The sequence below is a fragment of the Rhincodon typus genome, chromosome 10 (assembly GCF_021869965.1).
Source record: "Rhincodon typus isolate 14 chromosome 10, sRhiTyp1.1, whole genome shotgun sequence".
NCBI classification, from domain to species: domain Eukaryota; kingdom Metazoa; phylum Chordata; class Chondrichthyes; order Orectolobiformes; family Rhincodontidae; genus Rhincodon; species Rhincodon typus.
In genome coordinates, this window is record NC_063341.1 from 68,065,508 (window position 1) to 68,085,713 (window position 20,206).

The 20,206-nt window shown below is 43.1% G+C and overlaps 1 protein-coding gene and 1 long non-coding RNA gene across 12 annotated transcripts in view; one reads left to right on the forward strand and one right to left on the reverse strand.

Moving 5' to 3' along the window:
- LOC109929888 (volume-regulated anion channel subunit LRRC8D-like) overlaps positions 1–20,206 on the reverse strand; it is a 148,953-nt gene that overhangs the window by 77,632 nt on the left and 51,115 nt on the right. For 8 of the 11 annotated variants that reach the window (XM_048601918.1, XM_048601919.1, XM_048601920.1 and 5 more), the window contains exon 1: positions 3,134–3,458. The exons of 1 other annotated variant lie outside the window; for it this stretch is intronic. The gene's annotated coding sequence lies outside the window, so the exon portion shown is untranslated. Of the gene's footprint in view, positions 1–3,025; positions 3,108–3,133; positions 3,459–4,862; positions 5,390–20,206 lie in introns of those variants that run through there. 2 more of the 11 variants (XM_048601921.1, XM_048601922.1) reach the window with 2 other exon arrangements.
- The window catches only part of LOC125484197, a 33,280-nt gene continuing 16,831 nt past the window's right edge, over positions 3,758–20,206 (forward strand). Inside the window, exons 1-2 of the long non-coding RNA XR_007263038.1 lie at positions 3,758–3,838; positions 10,522–10,675. This is a non-coding gene — a long non-coding RNA (uncharacterized LOC125484197). The remainder of the gene's footprint in view (positions 3,839–10,521; positions 10,676–20,206) is intronic.

Below are 20,206 nucleotides of genomic sequence, written 5' to 3' on the forward strand. Positions count from 1 at the left end.
ATGCTGCTTGGCCTGCTGTGTTCATCCAGCCCTGCACCTTGTTGTCTCGGATTCTCCAGCATCTGCAGTTCCTACTATCTCTGGTTCCTGATCTTGTCCTTTCTCGTCACTCTATTTCAGCATCCACATCTCATTAGTATCACAAGTATCCAATGCCTCTTACCTAAACCGTACTATACAATCTGTACCTCCTGCTTTTCATCAATTCTGTTCTATAAGAAACACAGGGTTTAATTTGTTCTTTTTGGCTAATTTCAGTAGATTGTGGAAAGCATAAAGAAATAGTATAAAAATAATTGCAACTGCATACAATTTCACTTAGTCTGTCATAATCAAATAGTGGTCTTGAAACATATTTGTGGAGTACAGAATTCAGGGCTAGAAGGATTAACCAGATGCGTTCACAACTAATGAAGTTCTACCTCAAGAATGCACAGGATGCTGGCATTGTTTGAAATATGATGCCCTTTGTAAAAGGAAACTGTGAAAACTAAATGATACACTTAAGGGTAATAAAGTGTTACTTTAGAAACAGAAAATAAAAGAGGCAAGTATTACTTTAGTTGTTTGAGGTTTAAAGGAAGTTTTAACAACACAAGTTACATAACAGTGCAGCACATTATACCATAAGTGGATTGCATATTGATCCTTTTTCGTTTGGATGTCATCTATAAAAAAAGCACTTGGGCTGTCAGTATTACCAGTTATTGTATACTAGGTAATGACTGCTTTTCAAAATTCTTTTCATATTGTTACTTAGAAGTCAGAAAACAGTTGGTATATAGAAACTAACTATCAACAAAATTAAACTTTTGTATATTTGCAGGGGGATCAACCCATTTATTGAATGAAGGGAACTAAACTTGCAAAGGAACGGCATGTAGTTCCATCACTTTCAATGTCATGGCAAGATCAAGAATAATATTTTAAACAGACCCAATTAAAATTTTACCATTAGCACCTATCGATCTGAATAAGGTTCTCCTTTTTTTTGACAAGCGAAAGTTGATGATTTTAGGTTGATCTGGAAGACAGGGTTTATTGGCAACGGGGAGAGAAAGGGAGTGAGAGAAAAGCTCCTCATGAAGAGTGCTGGTGGATGTGAGCAGAGAGAGCAAACAGCAGGAACCTGTTCTCGCCATTTTAGAGTTGGAAAATGAAAATGCACTTTATTGACAATCCCTTTTATAGTTCCAATCCTGATATGCAGGCTTCCTTAGTCTTGCACTTTTCAACATTTTTGCTTTCTCCTGGGGGAAATAAACCTCTGTGTCTCACCTTCTTTACATATTCTTTGTTCCTTTACTGCTTCTTCCCACTGCATAACAGATGACATGTTACATCATCTCTCAAATCATTCAGATGATAACTTTCTGTTATTTTCTGCTCATCTGCTTTCCCTTTAGATTCTAAATGAGCCTGTTAATCCCTTGCCTCATCATACTAAAGCAGGGTTCAAGTCTAACATGTAGGCTTGTCTGTTAATCCCAGAGGCTAACAAATCTATTGTGTGCCTGGTGATTCCTATTTTGATTTGTTTTAAGTAAAAGATTATGGTGCCTAGTCAGAATAGCACAGTTGATGGATGGAAATTATTTTCATTTCGTGCCACAATATGGGCGACACAATTCTTAGAAAAAAATAGCTAACAGAGAAGCTCAAAAGAACAGCCAACCCAAACAAAAATGGCATGATATACAAGATGAAACAAACTTACAACTCTACAGTTGACAGGTGGAAATTGAAGGACCTACATTCAGTACGTCCAGAATATTAAATGGCACAAATCTCTGCTGCGGCAGGATAATTGAGAAGGTTGTTAAATAGCATACAGGATCATTGGCTTTATGAGAAGCTTAAAAAAGCGTCAATGATCAACCTTTATAAATAATTTGCATAGGGCTCATCTATTAGAATATAAATGAGACTTTCTAAGGGATGCAGTGATGGAGACCATCACAGATTTATTTCAAAAAGTAATTATTTGAAACTGGGAAACTTACAAGTCAAATACCTCGTCCAAAGTATCAACATTCTGACGAATGGCGGCCTGCAGTACTTGCGAAGTCTACTGTTCTGTGCAGGATTGGATACTAGGTGGTGTGAAGAGAAGTACTTGGGCAAAGTTCAATGAGGCCAAATGACTTCCTGATCAACTTTCTCCCCTTCCTTCCCTTAAAAGAATCTTGGAAAATTGAGAATTCTGATCCCCATAACCAGCCATCCACACACGCTACTAAGTAACAGAATTAGTCTATGGCTATTGTACATCATTAAACCCATAGGAATACTTGAAGATGTTGGTTAAGTTTCACATAATGAAGGCAACACATTGTCTCAACTTTCGAAAAAAAATCCGAGGAAAATAAATTGGTCAGGACTATATTGTAGCAACTTCTAAACTATAAACCCCTTGAGAACACACAATTTGCCACCCTAAGTTTTGCATGGGTCTGGTAAATTGTTTCCTTTTGCGATAACACTTCGGATTAATGCACATTTTCTTCAAAGTTGCAAATTAACGCTAGCCGGTAGGTTTGGTTAAGCGATAGACACAAAAAAAAACCGCTTCAAGTACACAATGTTCTGGGGAATAGGTCACTCTGCCCTAAGCCTGAAATTTCACCCCCAAAAAATTTCCTCCAAAAAAAACACATCTCGACGGAAGTCAAGTTTAAAAAAAAGCGAAACCTCATCAAAACTCAACTGCATTAAACCGGCTGACACTTTTTTTCCCCTCAAATCAGCAAAATATGACGCAATTCGCCGTTTAAGTCAGTCTGTAGTCCCCGTTTGATTTGGTTAAAATGTGGCTGGAAAAGCTACTGGAGACAGTGGGTAAAGCTCACTGCGGGCTCCATTCACATTGCTATAACCGCCATAAGCAAGGAGGCAGATACTGAAACTCAACCTCCATCTAAACCAGATGCTTCTTCTCTCCGTTCCCCACCGCCCTTCTACAGACTTACCCCCCCCCCCCCCCCCCAACAAAAAAAAAGCTGCGGTGAAGAGACGGGGAACTAACAGTTTAAGATGAGCGGTGGAGCCAGACGGCTTTGATGCAGCATGGAGCCACAATGGGCAGAGATGGCTGTAGCAAAACATTTCTCTGCAGTCTTGGCTGTGTACTTACCGAGTCGCCGGGCAAGGCAGTGCTGGGGAGTTGTCGCTGCCTCTAGCTCTCTCTTTCTGTATCCCCTCTCTCTCCGTCTGTCTGAGGGAGTGAGTGAATGAGGTGTCTCTCTCTACCCGGAGCGGAGCGCTCCCCTCCCGTGTGAAAGAAGCAGGAGGCGGCGGGCGGTCAAATCCATTCTTTCCCCTTTTTTTTCTGCTCCTTTTTAATGACGCTGAGTCCCTGTTTACTTCCTATTCACACTCACACACACAAAAATCACTGAAGACCAATAAGCAAGTGTAGGGAGACGGTTGTGGGGGGATTTAATATAAAACACACAAGCTTCCTTATTCTCTAATGTGACACAAAGAGGCACCACCACTAAACCAGCTCAGTTTTATTGCACAGACATTTTTTTAAAAATTATGCAGGAATTTGCTTTATGCCTAGGTCGGAATCATTATTAAGCTTTTCCTTTCGCGTCCCAAGTTTCTACTTTTTCTTTGAATGGGGAGGGGCAGGATGGGGGGGAATTTCATGTTTTTTTTAGAAAAGGCTCAATGCTCGGGTTGGCTGACAGGCGCGGTTTGACTAGTCAGAACCTGTTTCAGTCGGAGTCGACCAGCTCTTGCCACGTTTGGTGTAATTCCAGAGAGAGAGGAAGGCGCTTTGACTTGCAGGCAGTATCTCTGAGTGCAGCGGCTGGTTACTGCAGCAAACTAGGTATGCATGCAATGTAAGGGGCATTGTGTTATTTACCCACCCACCAGGCAAACGGTTCTTAAGAGGGGAAAAAAATAATCAACTTCATGTGCACAGATAGATTACAATAAGCACCCCCTTCACACACACAAAGCTTTGCAAGCTGAATATTGAAAGGAAGGTTATTGAAATGCACCAAAAGTTAAAAGAAACATGCTTTCTCTCTCTCCTCCCTCCCCTTGCCCTGCTGCCACTATGTTTGGTCGCTGCTGACAATAACAAGGTAAGATACACAGAGGCTCAAATTGCTGAGGGCTGATGTTGACTGCCACTCTTCAGTGTTTAGATTGAAACTGTCCGACATCATCGCCCCCAGGGCTCAACCTGTCATTTTTTTTCCCCCAGCGCTGTTTTAAGGTGAGAGTGAGATTCACCTTTTGTAGCGTGAACACCACAGAAAAAGTCTGGTGCAATCCCCCCTTGTGTTATTTTATTTGGGTGGAGGGTTAGAACTGGGAGTGGAAGCCTTTTAACGAGGGGTTGGTGCCAAAACTTCGGCCGGAGCACTTGGGATAAGAATTCTAGGGCCAATTAAATAACATCCATGTTCTAACATAATTCCCAGTATTTGTTTTGTAAACGGGAGCGGTGCTGCACTGTAAAGTACAAGGGGTCAGGAAAGCTGTGTTATACAGGCCGGCCGGTAAGCATAATGCAAAATAAAATGTATGCAAAGATATTTAAGCTGATAGTGGCAAAATGTAAAAGGAGGAGACGGGAAGCTATAAGTTAATAATCAGGCCTAGAAAGGCTATCACCAATGCAGGTTTATATATAAACCACAACCACACGCCACTGAGTCATTGCAATGTATTACCGCATTAGTTTAATTTTGTTTTTAAAGCCCTTGACATTGATAGTTACAAACAACTCTATTTTCTAATTTCTCTAGAGCCTGATTTAAACCCAAATTGCCTATATGCTTTTAAACAAAAAAATCTTAATAAATACTACTGTACAAGGATTGCACAAATCACTGACCAACCTGGGAGATCTTTATAAGTGCCGCCACTGTGTTTCCGTGTGATCTGGCAGGGATTTCCCTCTCAAGGGAAACTCTTCGTTTTTTTTTAAAAAAACCCCGCCAGATGCGATCCAACACGACTGATAAAAGGCACAATAACCACGGGCCAACCCAATGCGAATAGACGATTTGAGTTTTAATCCTTCGAGAGAGTTCGAGGAAATTCAATCGGGGCACTTGTCCTAAAGATTCCCGGAGTGCGAATCGGGTTGGCAATCCGGATTGGAAATGATGTGGAGTAGAAGCGAAACGGTGCACTGTAAAACTGGCAGAGCGAACATTCTCACATACTGCTCCATCCTCAGCCCTCAGTCACTCTGTAACTGCAGTCCGTGTTGAGAATTGATACTGAGTGCTGTTGTTCATTCCTGCTTACGATTTCTCTCTCTCTCTCTGTCTCACTGGCTTTGTAAAATGACTAGCGATGGCTCTCCCCTGCCCGAGCAACCCTATCGGGTGTCCGCTAAATCATTCCTCTGTGTCCACACTCACATGCGGATAATAGGAGGCGCAAAACCGCAGCTCTACTGTTAGAAACCCGAATGAAATTACAATTCTCCACCGCAAGAGATTCACAAAAGGTAATATATTGAAAGTGAGACTATGCCCCATTAACATCAGACGTGTTTGGCTGGGGATTTCATGGACGGTGGTATCTTGCTCAAGATAACTTCAAATGCGCCGTGTTTAATAAAGTCACAGAGGTCTGCAACGCAGGAAGAAAGCCCTTTGGCCCATCTACTCTGCGCCAGTCAGAAACAACCACTAACTATCCAGGGATAGTAGGAACTGCCGATGCTGGAGAATCTGAAATAACAAGGTGTAGAGCCCATTTCTGAAGAAGGGTCCAGACCCGAAACGTCAGCTTTCCTGCTCCTCTGGTGCTGCTTGGCCTGCTGTGTTCATCCAGCTCTACACCTAACTATCCAGGGATGTGCAGGCTAGGCGGATTGTCTGTTTCTGCTCTGTAACTGGCATGTGGCATGACAATTTCATAAATTACATTGTTTTCATGGCAGAAAGGTTACAGGGACAGGGTGGGGTGGGGCGTGGAATGCTCTTTGGAGGGTCGGTGTGGACTTGATGGGTCGAATGGCCTGTTTCCACACCGTAGGAATTCTACAATTCTATTCGAAACCCATGTTCCAGCACTTGGCCCATAGCCTGCCTTATGCAAGGGCATAATTAAATACTTCCTAAATAACAATGAGGCTTAATGTAATGCACTGGCCTAGACAATGAGAGTTGCCAAGCTGTTTTGTATGGGCACACTCAAGATCAAGACGAATATAGTGTCCACATCCATTTGTCACGAGCACAGTTTCCTGTGGTGTAACCTACAGGTTCCTGCTACCAGGAATTTACCATCAGGAAAGATTTGAAAGGCTGCAGGCTGACTTTTAAAATGATGATGGGGGTTAACAGGCTGGGTATGGAGAATCAATGTAGGAGTGGAAAGGGGTACAAAACTAAGGGTCTTAAAGATGAGATAGTAGGAACTGCAGATGCTGGAGAATCTGAGATAACAAGGTGTAGAGCTGGATGAACACAGCAGGCCAAGCAGCATCAGAGGAGCAGGAAAGCTTTCCTGCTCCACTGATGCTGCTTGACTTGCTGTGTTCATCCAGCTCTACACCTGGTCTTAAAGATGAGTTGGTCTCCGAAAAAGAATTCTGGAGAAACCTCTTTGCATTGAGTGTGTTTAGAATGTGGAACATCCCCCAGTAAAATGACTTAAGGTGAATACCGTAGATGCATTAATTAGGTACATAAGCTAAACAGGTACATGAGGGAGAAAACATCTGGAATTGGATTACTACTGTAAAAGGCAGCTGTGTAGAGCATTGAAGACTAGCAGACCATTTATTGCCAAGTTATCAGTTTCTGCCATGAAAACAATGTAATTTATGAAATTGTCATGCCACATGCCAGTTACAGAGCAGAAACAGACCATATGGCTCTAAAGGTCAGTGCTGCTGTTTGTTGCTTCACGTGAACCTTCACTCTACCTACTGCAGCTCAGGGCAGTGTCCTAAACCCTGCCATCTTCGACTGCTTCATCAACTCACTCATAAGGTGCAAATGGAGAGGTTTACTGATGATTGCATGAATCTTCAGCATCATTCACAACTCCTTAGATACTAATGCAGTTCACATCCATACCTGAACACTATTCTTGGGGGTTGGCATTGACCAGAAATTTGACTGGACTCACCACATAAACACAGCGGTTACAAAAGCAGGTCAGAGGCTAGGAATATTGCAGCAGGTAACTCACCTCCTGTTCCCCCCCCCTCCCTCAAAGAGTGTCAACCATCTACAAGGCACAAGTCAGGAGTGTGATAGAATACTCCCCACTTGCCTAGATGAGTGCAGCCCCAACAACATTCAAAAAACTTGACACCATCCAGGACAGAGCAGCCCACTTGATTGGCACTACATCCACAAAAGCATTCACTCCCTCCACCATTGTCTTTCAGTAGCGGCAGTGTGTATTACTAGATGCACTGCAGAAATTCACCAAAGATGCTCAGACAGCACCTTCCAAACCCATGACCACTTCCATCTAGAAGCACAAGGGCAGCAGATATATGAGAGCACCACCACCTTCAAATTCCCCTCCAAGCCACTCACCACCCTGACTTGGAAATAAATCACTGTTCCTTCACTCTTGCTGGGTCAAAATCCTGGAATTCCCTTCCTAAAGGCATGTGAATCAACCACTAAAGGATCACTAAAGGCAAGTAGACTGGAGCATTTCAAGAAGTCAGCACACCACCACCTTCTCAACAGCAACTAGGGACAGGCAATAATGGCTGGCCAGCCAGCAATGCCCACATCCCACAAAAATTAATAATAAAATCAAAGTTTGCATTAATAAGTGGCAGAAACATACACACCATGCATGCCAGGCAATGAGCATCTTCAATGACAGAATTTAACCATTGCTCCTTGATGTTCAATGTTATTGCCATCCACAAAATCCTCCCTTGTCAATATCCTGGAGGTTACCATTGACTGGAAACTGAATTGGAGTTTCAATATAAATACAGTGGCTACGAGAGTCGGTTAGAGGATCGCAATTCTGTGGCAAGTATCTCACCTCCTGACTCTCCAAAATTAGAAGTGTCCACCAGCTACAAGGGATACATCAGCAGTGTGATGAGCGCCTGGATCAGTGAAGATCAAACAACACACAAGTAGCTCAACACTGTCCAGAACCAAACAACCCAATTATTGGCACCGCGTCCAACACTTTAAACATTTACTCCCTTCACCACTAATGCAGAGGCAAAAATGTGTAGCAACTGACTTTGCTTCCTACGAGAGTACTTTCTAAACCCGTGATCGTAACCACTTCAAAAACGACACAAGCAGACTCAGAAATATCACCACTTGCAAGTTCCTTTTAAAGACACACACTACCCCCTGAAGTGGAATTACCACCATAGCTACACTGTCACTGATTCAGAATTCTGGAATTACATTCCTGACAGCACTGTGGGTGTACCTACACAAGATGAATTGCAATGATTCAAGACAGCAGCTCACCACCAATTTTTCAAGGCAATTTTCTTTATTCCTTCACGGATGAGGGTATCTCTGGCTCGGCCAGCATTTATTGCCCATCCCTAATTGCCTAGATGGCAGTTAAGAGTCAACCACATTGCTGTGGGTCTGAAGTCACATGCAGGCCAGACCAGGTAAGGATGGCAGTTTCCTTCCCTAAAGGACTTTAATGAACCAGGTGGGTTTTTCAGACAATCGATAATGGATTCATGGTCATCATTAGGTTGTTATTCCAGATTTTTTTAAATTGAATTTAAATTCCACCATCTGCCATGGCGGGATTAGAATACGGGTCCACAGGACATTATGTGGGCCTCTGGATTAACAGTTTAGCAATAATACGATTAGGTCAACGGCTCCCCAATTTGGGATGGGTAACAAATGCTGGGACTTGCTATGATACACATATTGCATGGATGAAAATTTTAAAAATCACCTTATCACCATATCCTTCTGTTACCTTCTCCATCAAATGCTCATCTAATTCGCCCTAAATGTTTTTAGCCTCAACAACTCCATTTAGTAGCATGTTCAACATTATAACCATATGCCAAGAAATATACCTGCTCAGATTTTTGACCTGTACAGACTAAATTGTATCTAATAACCTAATTATCCAAGATTGGCAATGAGACACAAAGATTGCTGATAGAGCAGGTAGTGCAGACAGGAACATAATATGTCAAGGAGACATTGAGTAATTGAGTAGGTGTAACTATGGGATTTCAAGCAGGAACGCATGAGGTCATCTATTTTGCGACCAGGCAAAAAAGATAGATGAGTATTTTTAAATGGAGAAAACAAGGACAGTGGCGATCCGAAGTGAAAGAGGAGCTCATGTACACAAAAAACTAAAACATAGAGATCAGGTATTTTAAAAAGTTGTAAACTTTCATTCCAGCTCTTTGATAAAGATTAAAGAGGAAATTTTGTCACAGCACATTTGGAGTAACAAGTACAGTTCAGGGCAGGCCATGTTAGAAAAGGATATATTGTTCTTGGAAGGAGTGTAGTTTAAATTCACCAAATGCTAACGCAAGTTAGCTAATGAGGAAAATTCACATAGATTAGACTTGTACTCCCTGAAATCTAGGACACTAGGGGTGATTTGAGTGAGGTTAAGACTTTGAAAGGAATTGATAGGGTGGGTAGAGACATTTCTACCAGCTGGTAGGGAAGTTAACAACAAGAGGAGGTAACCTCAAAATTAGGAAAGATATCCACACAAAGGATGGTAGAAGAATCAAATTCTCACCTATAATAAGCAATTAACATTCACTCAATTATAAATTTTAAATTGGAGAAGGATAGATTTTTGCAAAAGGTGAGGGTATTGATTCTTGGCAAGTGGATGGAGTTAAGTTACAGATTAGCTTTGATCCCATTGAATGACAGAATAGATTGGAGGGGTTTGAATTGCTTGCCCCTGCTGTGGTGTTTGATTTTGAACTCCCCATGAAGTGGAAACATCTTCTGAGCTGACCCTATTGAGCCCTTTCAGGAGTAAGCTTCACATCCATTTTCTTAATCTTACAACTACTTTGCCATATCCTATATGCTGTCCATCCAACAAAGATGAGAAACAGACCAAGACTCAAACCCTGAGACCATGTTGTCAGTGTAGTTCAGTTACAGCCTTCATCAACTGAACCATTGGAAGAGTACTAACTGCAGAACACACTGGAAGCTTTGGAGTACAATTTGTTCCCTTATTTTGTACTTGAGGTCAGGAAAATATGTACCAAATGTAACATAAAGAATAAATTACATATGTTTTGATTACATTAGGAACATTTAAACTGAGTTGCTGAAAACCAGTTCCATCTTGAAAATTCTATTCTCACAGATCAAATTATGCAATACCATTTGAAATTGAAGTGACACAATCAACACTGGAATTAATTGATCAAATTGTCAGTGCAATTCAACATCCAACATGGTACTTCTGTATTAATTCTGAAGAGCAGTCATAGTAAATTCAATTGTTTCTTAGTCCACAGATGCTACCAGACTTGCAGAGTTTTTCCAACAATTTTTGATTTTATTTCAGATCTCCAGCACTGGCAGTACCTTGCTGATGCTGGATTACATGAATGTGGGATATATATTGTTCAGTGAATTGTAGAATGAGAATTGTCCATCACATCTAGCCAAGATCCAGTTCTAGCAATCTGGAAAGTGGAGAAGTTTGCAAATACTTTCAAGTAAGCTTAAATATTTTTCTTCCTATTTTTTAATTTTTCCGCATTTATAACCTGCTACATGTACGGTATTACTGACCACCCCCTCACCTAAATCAAAGCACATGCTCAGTTCTTGCATCAGTTTTATCTTGGCTCTTTTTCAAAAAGACACTCATGTACAAGCAGGCTATGCTTTGCTTTGTCCAGTCTTGCCAAATTCTGACAACTAGAGTGATTTAAGAGAATGTAGAAACTTATAGAGTCATAAGAGTCATACAGCCTGGAAACAGAACTTTCAGTCCAACCAGTCCATGCCAACCATAATGCCAAACTAAACTAGTCCCACCTGCTTGCACTTGGCCCACATCCTTCCAAACCTTTCTTATTCATGTACTTATCCCATTGTCTTTTAAACATTGTAATTGTATCCGTGACCATTACTTCTTCTGGAAATTCATTCCACCTGTGAAGTACACTCTGTATAAAAAAGTTGCCCCTCATGTCTTTTCTAAATCTTTCTCACCTCACCTTAAAAATATGTCCCCTAGTCTTGAAATCCCCCACCGTAAGGAAAAGACACCTGCCATTCACCTTATGTATACCCCTCAAGATTTTATAAACCTTTATAAAGGTCACCCCTCAACCTCCTGCACTCCAGTTAAAGAAGTGCCGGCTGATCCAGCCCCTCCTTATAATTCAAACCCTCCATTCCCAGCAACATCTTGGTAAATCTTTTCTGAACCTTCTCCAGCTTAATAATATCCTTCCCTATAACAGGGCAACCAGAACTGGACACAGTAATCCAGAGGAGGCCTCACCAACATCCTGTAAAACCTCAACATGACGTCCCAACTCCCACACTCAAAGGTCCAAGCAATGAAGACAAGCTTGCTAAATGCCTTCTTGACCACTCTGTGATGCATGTGTTGCAAACTTTAAAGAATTATCTACCTGAACCCCCAGGTCTCTCTGTTCTACAACAGTTACACAGCAACTTCACTTTTTTTGTAACAATGCCCCAAAGCACTTCAAAAGTTGTCAGATCTCACTGAGATAGCGCGCCGGAATTAAAAACCTGTTATTTCTTGAGTTGGTACAAGAGTTTGATTTGTTTTAAAAAGCATATGCAGATTTCCCCAATTTACCTGTCTTTTAGATCCATATCGATAAAACATGGACCAGGTTTCTGTACGAAGCAAGAATTACCATTTATTACGAATTACAAATATATGTTTGTTTCATAGTTTTTAAACTATTTGTTAAACAAACCCACTTGAAATCCCCTTCTACATACAAGTACAAACAGAAATCAGACAGGAAGGAAAACATGGATCTAATGGGTGGAGGGGAAAGATTGGGAAGGCAGTTCAAGGGTTGTAGTTTGCAGGGTTTGTTGAGATGAAGCCTTTACTTCTGAGAATGTTGCTTCAATCTTCTTTTTCGAGATTTCACTTGCTTGCAAGAGCATAGAATGATTGGTCTGCACTTAGGGTCTCTGACTTATCAGTTAAAAGTCACAGCTTACAGCTACCGATAAAATTGGTATAAACCTGCTATCTTGAGGCCTGAGATGTTTGTTTTACTGTAGGGAAAGTTGGCAACTTGTGCCTTTTTAAAGATCTAACAGTTTTTCCCAAACCAACACACGCTCATGCTGTTCAACTCCCTGCAAGTCACTCAGTCATTGACTTCGTCATCAATAACTGGTCACTAGTCCATAGACCAAACCAATTACTTGTTGACAACCACAGATCAAATTCTGCACATCCCTTGGCTCCAGCTACTCTGCAATCTAGGTTTTGACTGGAACAAGCAGCTGTGTATACAGTATTTACAATAAGGCATGTTACTTGCTGTTGATAAAATGTATTCTGTCAACAATCCTTGGCTTCTGAAAAGTTTAAAGTTCTTTCCCCATTTCAGTCCACAATCAAAGATACAGAAAAATAAAAAAAAGGTACAGTCTTTACAAAGTGGTGATGGATTTCAAGCAGAACTTTAATGATGAGTTATAGAGGTGAAGGAGAAATAGGTCTTGAAGATGGAGAGATGGATTGAATTATAGATGAAGATCGAACTTAATCACCTATTTTCAAAATTGCCATAGAGATTTAACATTGTGGAAATTACAGGATTGCCCATGATGTGGATTTAAAAGGAATCAATGCATACTGTATAAATGAAAAATAAATCAAACAATAGTGGTCATTGCTGAAAATAAACCTTTCCAAATAACTTTGCCTCTTGTGATAGTAAGTAATCAGACCTCGAAATTACTCTTATCTGGTGTACATTTAAGGTAAAACTTTCCATTTATTTGTGGAACTGTAAAACAGTGAGATTTAGTCAGAGATAGTAGGAACTGCAGATGCTGGAAAATCTGAGATAACAAGGTGTAGAGCTGGATGAACACAGCAGGCCAAGCAGCATCATAGGAGCAGAAAGGCTGACATTTCGGGCCTAGACCCTTCATCAGAAATGGGGGAGGGGAAGGGGGTTCTGAAATAAATAGGGAGAGAGGGGGAGGCGGATAGAAGATGGATAGAGGAGAAGATAGGTGGAGAGGAAACAGACAGATCAAAGAGGCGGGGATGGAGCCAGTAATGGTGAGTGTAGGTGGGGAGGTAGGGAGGAGATAGGTCAGTCCAGAGAGGACGGACAGGTCAAGGGGGCGGGATGAGGTTAGTAAGTAGGAAATGGGGGTGCGGCTTGAGGTGGGAGAAGGGGATAGGTGGGAGGAAGAACAGGCTAGGGAGGCGGGGACGAGCTGGGCTGGTTTTGGGATGTGGTAGGGGGAGGGGAGATTTTGAAGCTTGTGAAATCCACATTGATACCATTGGGCTGCAGGGTTCCCAAGCGGAATATGAGTTGCTGTTCCTGCAACCTTCTGGTGGCATCGTTGTGGCACTGCAGGAGGCCCAGGATGGACATGTCGTCTGAGGAATGGGAGGGGGAGTTGAAATGGTTCGCGACTGGGAGGTGCAGTTGTTTATTGCGAACCGAGCGTAGGTGTTCTGCAAAGCGGTCCCCAAGCCTCCGCTTGGTTTCCCCGATGTAGAGGAGGCCACATCGGGAACAGCGGATGCCGTATACCACATTAGCAGACGTACCACCCCACCAACCTCCGGATCCAACGCATCATTCTCCGACACTTCCGCCATCTGCAATCCGACCCCACCACCAAAGACATTTTTCCCTCCCCACCCTTATCTACTTTCCAGAGGGACCACTCTCTCCGTGACTCCCTTGTCCGCTCCACACTCCCCTCCAGCCCCACCACACCCGGCACTTTTCCCTGCAACCGCAGGAAGTGCTACACCTGCCCCACACCTCCTCCCTCACCCCCATCCCAGGCCCCAAGAAGACTTCCCACATCAAGCAGATGTTCACCTGCACATCTGCTAATGTGGTATACTGCATCCGCTGTACCCGTTGTGGCCTCCTCTACATCGGGGAAACCAAACGGAGGCTTGGGGACTGCTTTGCAGAACACCTACGCTCGGTTCGCAATAAACAACTGCACCTCCCAGTTGCGAACCATTTCAACTCCCCCTCCCATTCCTCAGACGACATGTCCATCCTGGGCCTCCTGCAGTGCCACAACGATGCCACCAGAAGGTTGCAGGAACAGCAACTCATATTCCGCTTGGGAACCCTGCAGCCCAATGGTATCAATGTGGATTTCACAAGCTTCAAAATCTCCCCTCCCCCTACCGCATCCCAAAACCAGCCCAGCTCGTCCCCGCCTCCCTAACCTGTTCTTCCTCCCACCTATCCCCTCCTCCCACCTCAAGTCGCACCCCCATTTCCTACCTACTAACCTCATCCCGCCCCCTTGACCTGTCCGTCCTCCCTGGACTGACCTATCTCCTCCCTAACTCCCCACCTACACTCACCTTCACTGGCTCCATCCTCGCCTCTTCGACCTGTCTGTTTCCTCTCCACCTATCTTCTCCTCTATCCATCTTCTATCCGCCTCCCCCTCTCTCCCTATTTATTTCAGAAACCCCTTCCCCTCCCCCATTTCTGATGAAGGGTCTAGGACCGAAATGTCAGCCTTCCTGCTCCTATGATGCTGCTTGGCCTGCTGTGTTCATCCAGCTCCACACCTTGTTATCTCAGATTTAGTCAGAGTCTAGGTGCCAGCATTGTCTCATTTGTACTAAGATTGTACTAACGTGGAAACTTTTGGTCGAACAGCAAAAGAAGTATGTAAAAGAATTGGAAAAAACAGCAGGAATGAAGGAAGAGCGTGAAGAAATTGGAATATTACAAAACAGTAGCACACGTTAAGTGTAAACACTGTCTATTTTTGTTGAAGACCTTGAATGTAGCAGCCAAGTATTACACAGTTCAGAATCAGGTGTCCAAGTAGGAGCAAGAAACCTGTGTGTGGATTCTTGGTACATGGGTTTTCAAAACCATTTGCAATTACTTGTGGAATACTGGTAGCTGTTAGAGAGCAGGAATGTCATTGCAGCCTTCATCTTTTAGATACATAAGAAAGAAAGATAGATTTGCAATTGTATATTGCATTATGTCTCATGGAAATATCTCAACATGCTTCTTGTATAAGTAATTGCTTTTGTAGTGCCTTGTTTTTCCATCCAGTAAAGTGGAATTGCAATCTGCAGACGATAAACTACCAGTTATAAGATTAAAGTCTGAGGAGCCAGATTATTTGCTGTTGATAATGTTGAATGCATGAGAAATATTTGCCAATATACCTCAAAAACCATGCTCCTCTAAATATTATCAGTGGAATCTTTAGTAAAGCACTAGAGTACAAAATACTGATATGACACTTAAACTCACCATCAGGAATATACTTCCATCTGAAGATCAGAAGTAACTTATGAATGAGAAGGCTATTTGGCCCATATTCATTCACAAGTTCAGAATTACATTAAAGTCTGGAGGCTACTGTGTATGCAGAAGGTGAGAGAGGAAATGAAGTTGGGAGGGTCAGATCTCTCCCTTTTCTGTAGATTGTGTGGAGAATTGCAAATGGAACTAGATTAGCAAATGGGACTAGATTAATTTAGGATATCTGGTTGACATGGACAAGTTGGACTGAGAGGTCTATTTCCGTGCTGTGGAACTTTATGACTCTAAGTGGTGCAAAGAAGGGGTTCTCCTCCCCTTGTTGCCCCTCACCCAACAGGTCATTTAGTTTACTCAGACACTGAAAGTGGGTTTGTTGGTCAGTTATAAACAATGTATCTAAACCAAAACAAAATAAAACAAAATAATACAAATACACTGTGGCCCAAATAGTTGATTTTTTAAAGAGATCTGTTGGAATTTAGATAGAACATATTGACTTTATTTTAGAATGTTGTGGATTGTCTCAATTGCAATGATGGAATTTGTCACAGCTATCAAAAAGCGAGCAGAACTTTGAGAGCAGCTTGTTGAATGTAGTTTGGCCTGAAGCCTCCTCACACAAGACAGAAACCTTTAATAAATGACATGCCTTTCAATTTTGCATGGCTATGTGTAGGAGCTTGAGGAGCCAATTTATGCATAGCCTATACAGAAATCTTTGGGTTACCTTGGGACTGCAGCTTAGATGGAATATTGACTGGGGTGGGAGGGTTCTCTCCTCATACTCTGGTTCCATGTCCAAGAGGTGCCAAAGGAGAGTGGGAAAGGGTGTGTCCTCCCCCTCTGGAGCCTGTGTGTCATGCAAGGGCAGCAGAGATTCTCTTCATTGTTTTCAGATGCACTGCTGTATCTGGGTAGTCCATTAGCACTGTAGAAAATCCTTTAAAATCTGTCCCAATTTTGCCTTCAAGTTAACACCAATAATAGATCACATGGGTTTGAAGTAAGACCAAATATTTGTGTGATCGCGCTTTCTGTTCTAGCTGTCACTATTCAGAACACAAACACCACAACTGATGCATTCCAAATGCATGCAATGCTACCTGTTCCGTACAATAAAGCCAGGTTCTGCAGATGGTTTTATTTTTTATCCCCAGCAAAGTGCTGAAGAAATTCAGGTCTTGCAGCATCTGTGGAGAGAGAAACAGAGTATATGCTGCAAATCCAACATGACTCCTCTTCACAAACCTTTCAGTCCATAGTCTGACCCCCACAGAATGATAGTCATACCTGTGGCTAATAAGTATCTCAATCTCCTTTAATACTCAGATAAACAGTAGCACTGGGCTTATTGATTTTGAACCTTTTACCTGCCTGGGTTAACTCTGCTTGCAGAAGTTCATACTTTATTCTGGAGGAAGAGGTCACAAACTAATGTTTACTCACTAGCATTTGCCATATTTCAAGTTTGTTTGCATGTTATGTTTCTCACCTCTTCCCTTGCTGGAAAGTACTGAAAGAGGAAATGTTAGTGTTCATATGATCTTGTCTAGATAAGTCTCCTCCTCAGCCCCACAGCCATGTGATGATCTGGAATCTTTATTTCAAAGTTGCCTGCAATCATTTACTGTTATCGTTGGCTGAATGGCCTCCTTTCTGTGCTATAATGATTGTGATTGACTTTTCACTTAAAGATGGTGCTAATATTCCTGTGGCCTAGATAACTGATAATTACTCCAAATGTCACCTATACGGTTATAGCTAATCATCGGCTGCATTTTTCCATCGTTTGAATCATTTATTGTTAAGTGTATTCAATGTAAAAATACAGTGGAATGTGTGTACCTTTGCCATACATATATGGCGCCACAGTGGTATACAGTCGGGAGAGTGTTGTTCTAGGAGTCCTCAACATTGATTCCAGACCCCATGAAGTTTCATGGCTTCATGTTAAACATGCGCAAGGAGACCTCCTGCTGATTACCACATACTGTCCTCGCTCAGCTGATGAATTAGTACTCTTCCATGTTGAACAACACTTAGAGGAAGCACTGAGGATGGCAAGGGCACAAAATGTGCTCTGGGTGGGGGATTTTAATGTCCACCACCAAGAGTGGCTCGGCAGCAGTACTACTGATCAAACTGGTCGGGTCCTAAAGGACATAGCCGCTAGACTGGGTCTGCGGCAGGTGGTGAGGGAACCAACAAGAGGGAAAACATACTTGACCTCATCCTTACTAATCTGCCTGCTGCAGTTGCATCTGTCCATGACAGGATCGATAAGAGTGACCATCGCACAGTCCTTGTGGAGACCACGTCCCACCTTCACATTGAGAACAACCTCCATCATGTTGTGTGGCACTATCACCATGCTAATGGGACAGACTTTGCACAGATCTAGCAACTCAAGACTGGGCATCCATGAGGCGCTGTGGGCCATCAACAGCAGCAGGATTGTACTCCAGCACAATCTGTAACCTCATGGCCCGGCATATCCCCCACTCAACCATTACCATCAAGCCAGGGGATCAACCCTGGTTCAATGGAGACTGCAGGAGGGCATGCCAGGAGCAGCACCAGGCATACCTGAAGATGAGGTATCAACCTGGTGAAACCACCAAACAGGACTACTTGCATGCCAAACAGTGGAAGCAGCAAGTGATAGATGGACCTAAGCAATCCCACAACCAACGGATCAGATCTAAGCTCTGCAGTCCTGCCACATCCAGTTGTGAATGGTGGTGGACAATCACTGGAGGAGGAGGCTCCACAAATATCCCCATCCTCAATGATGGAAGAGCCCAGCACACCAGTGCAAAAGATAAGGCTGAATCATTTGCCATTCCAGATCTCAGTCTTCAGCCAATTCGATTCACTCCCCGTGATATCAAGAAACGGTTGGAGACACTGGATACTGCAAAGGCTGACAACATTCCGGCAATAGTACTGAAGACTTGTGCTCCAGAACTTGCCGCTCCCCTAGCCAAGCTGTTCCAGTACAGTTACAACACTGGTATCTATCCGACAATGTGGAAAATTGCCCTAGTATGTCCTGTACACAAAAAGCAGGACAAATACAACCAGGCCAGTTACTGCTCATGGTTGTTGGTGGTCAATCATCTCAGCTTGGTACATCTCTGCAGGAGTTCCTCAGGGTAGTGTCCTAGACCCAACCATCTTCAGCCCATCAAAAGGTCAGAAGTGAGAATGTTCGCCAATGATTGCACAATGCTCAGGGCCATTTATGACTCCTCAGATACTGAAGCAGTCCATGTTCACATGCAACAAGATCTGGACAATATCCAGGCTTGGGCTGACAAGTGGCAAGTGACATTCGCGCCACACAAATGCCAGGCTATGACCATCACCAATAAGAGACAATCTAACCACCATCCCTTGACATTCAATAGTGTTACGATCACTGAATCCCCCACTATCAACATCCTGGGGGTTACCATTGACCAGAAACTTAACGGGACTCACCACATAAATGCAGTGGCTACAACAGCAGGCCAGAATCTAGGAATACCGCGGCAAGTAACTCACCTCCTGACTCCTCAAAGCCTGTCCGCCATCTACAAGGCACAAGTCAGGAGTGTGATGGAATATTCCCCACTTGCATGGCTGAGTGCAGCCCCAACAACACTCAAGAAGCTTGACACCATTTAGGACAAAGCAGCCCGCTTGACTGTCACTACATCCACAAGCATCCACTCCCTCCACCACCGACGCTCAGTCGCAGCAGTGTGTACTATCTACAAGATGCACTGCAGAAATTCACCAAAGATCCTCAGACAGCACCTTACAAACCCATGACCACTTCCATCTATAAGGACAAGGGCATCAGACATATGGGAACACCACCACCTCCAAGTACCCCTCCAAGCCACTCACCATCCTGACTTGGAAATATATCGCCAGTTCTTCACTGTCGCTGGGTCAAAAACCTGGAATTACCTCCCTAATGACCTTGTGGGTCAACCCACAGCAGGTGGACTGCAGTGGGTCAAGAAGGCAGCTCACCACCACTTCTCAAGGGGCAACTAGGGACGGGCAAGAAATGCTGGCCAGCCAGCGACGCCCACATCCCACAAAAATTGAAAAGAGAAAAAAAAAAATTCACATTAACTTAAAATAAGAGAAGAAAAAAAAAACTTGAGAGCCCAATTCTCCTTCCTACTGCCGCAGTGCCACTCAGGGCTTTCTGGCCCTCACCATGCTGCTGCCAATGTCCAACTCTGGGCTACCTCACCAACCCGGTCTCGTCAGTCTTGATCCACCACTGTTGCTTCGGCCCACGCTCGATCCGCTGTTGCTGCAGGACACAACTCATATGTTCAGCTCCCGCCACGTGGTTCCACGTCCTGACTCCTCACATCGGTAGTTAAAAGTGGTGGGGTTTGGGATAGAATTACTACAGAGGGAGAGAGAAGAAGAGAGTGAAAAAAAAGGAAGGACACAGAAAGAAAGAGTAAGCAAACTGGCGAGAAAAGTGGAGCTCCGAATGGAGCGACTTACAAAGATGTGTTGAATTTTTCCAGAAAGAAGGATATTATTGAGCTGGAGAGGGTTCAGAAGAGATTTACCAGAATGTTGCCAGGTATGGAAGGATTGAGTTATAAAGAAAAAGCTATAAAGAGTTAGAGGCTGGGACTTTTTCCACTGGAGCATAGGAGGTCAAGAGGCGACCTTATTGAATTTTATAAAATAATGAGAGGTATAGAT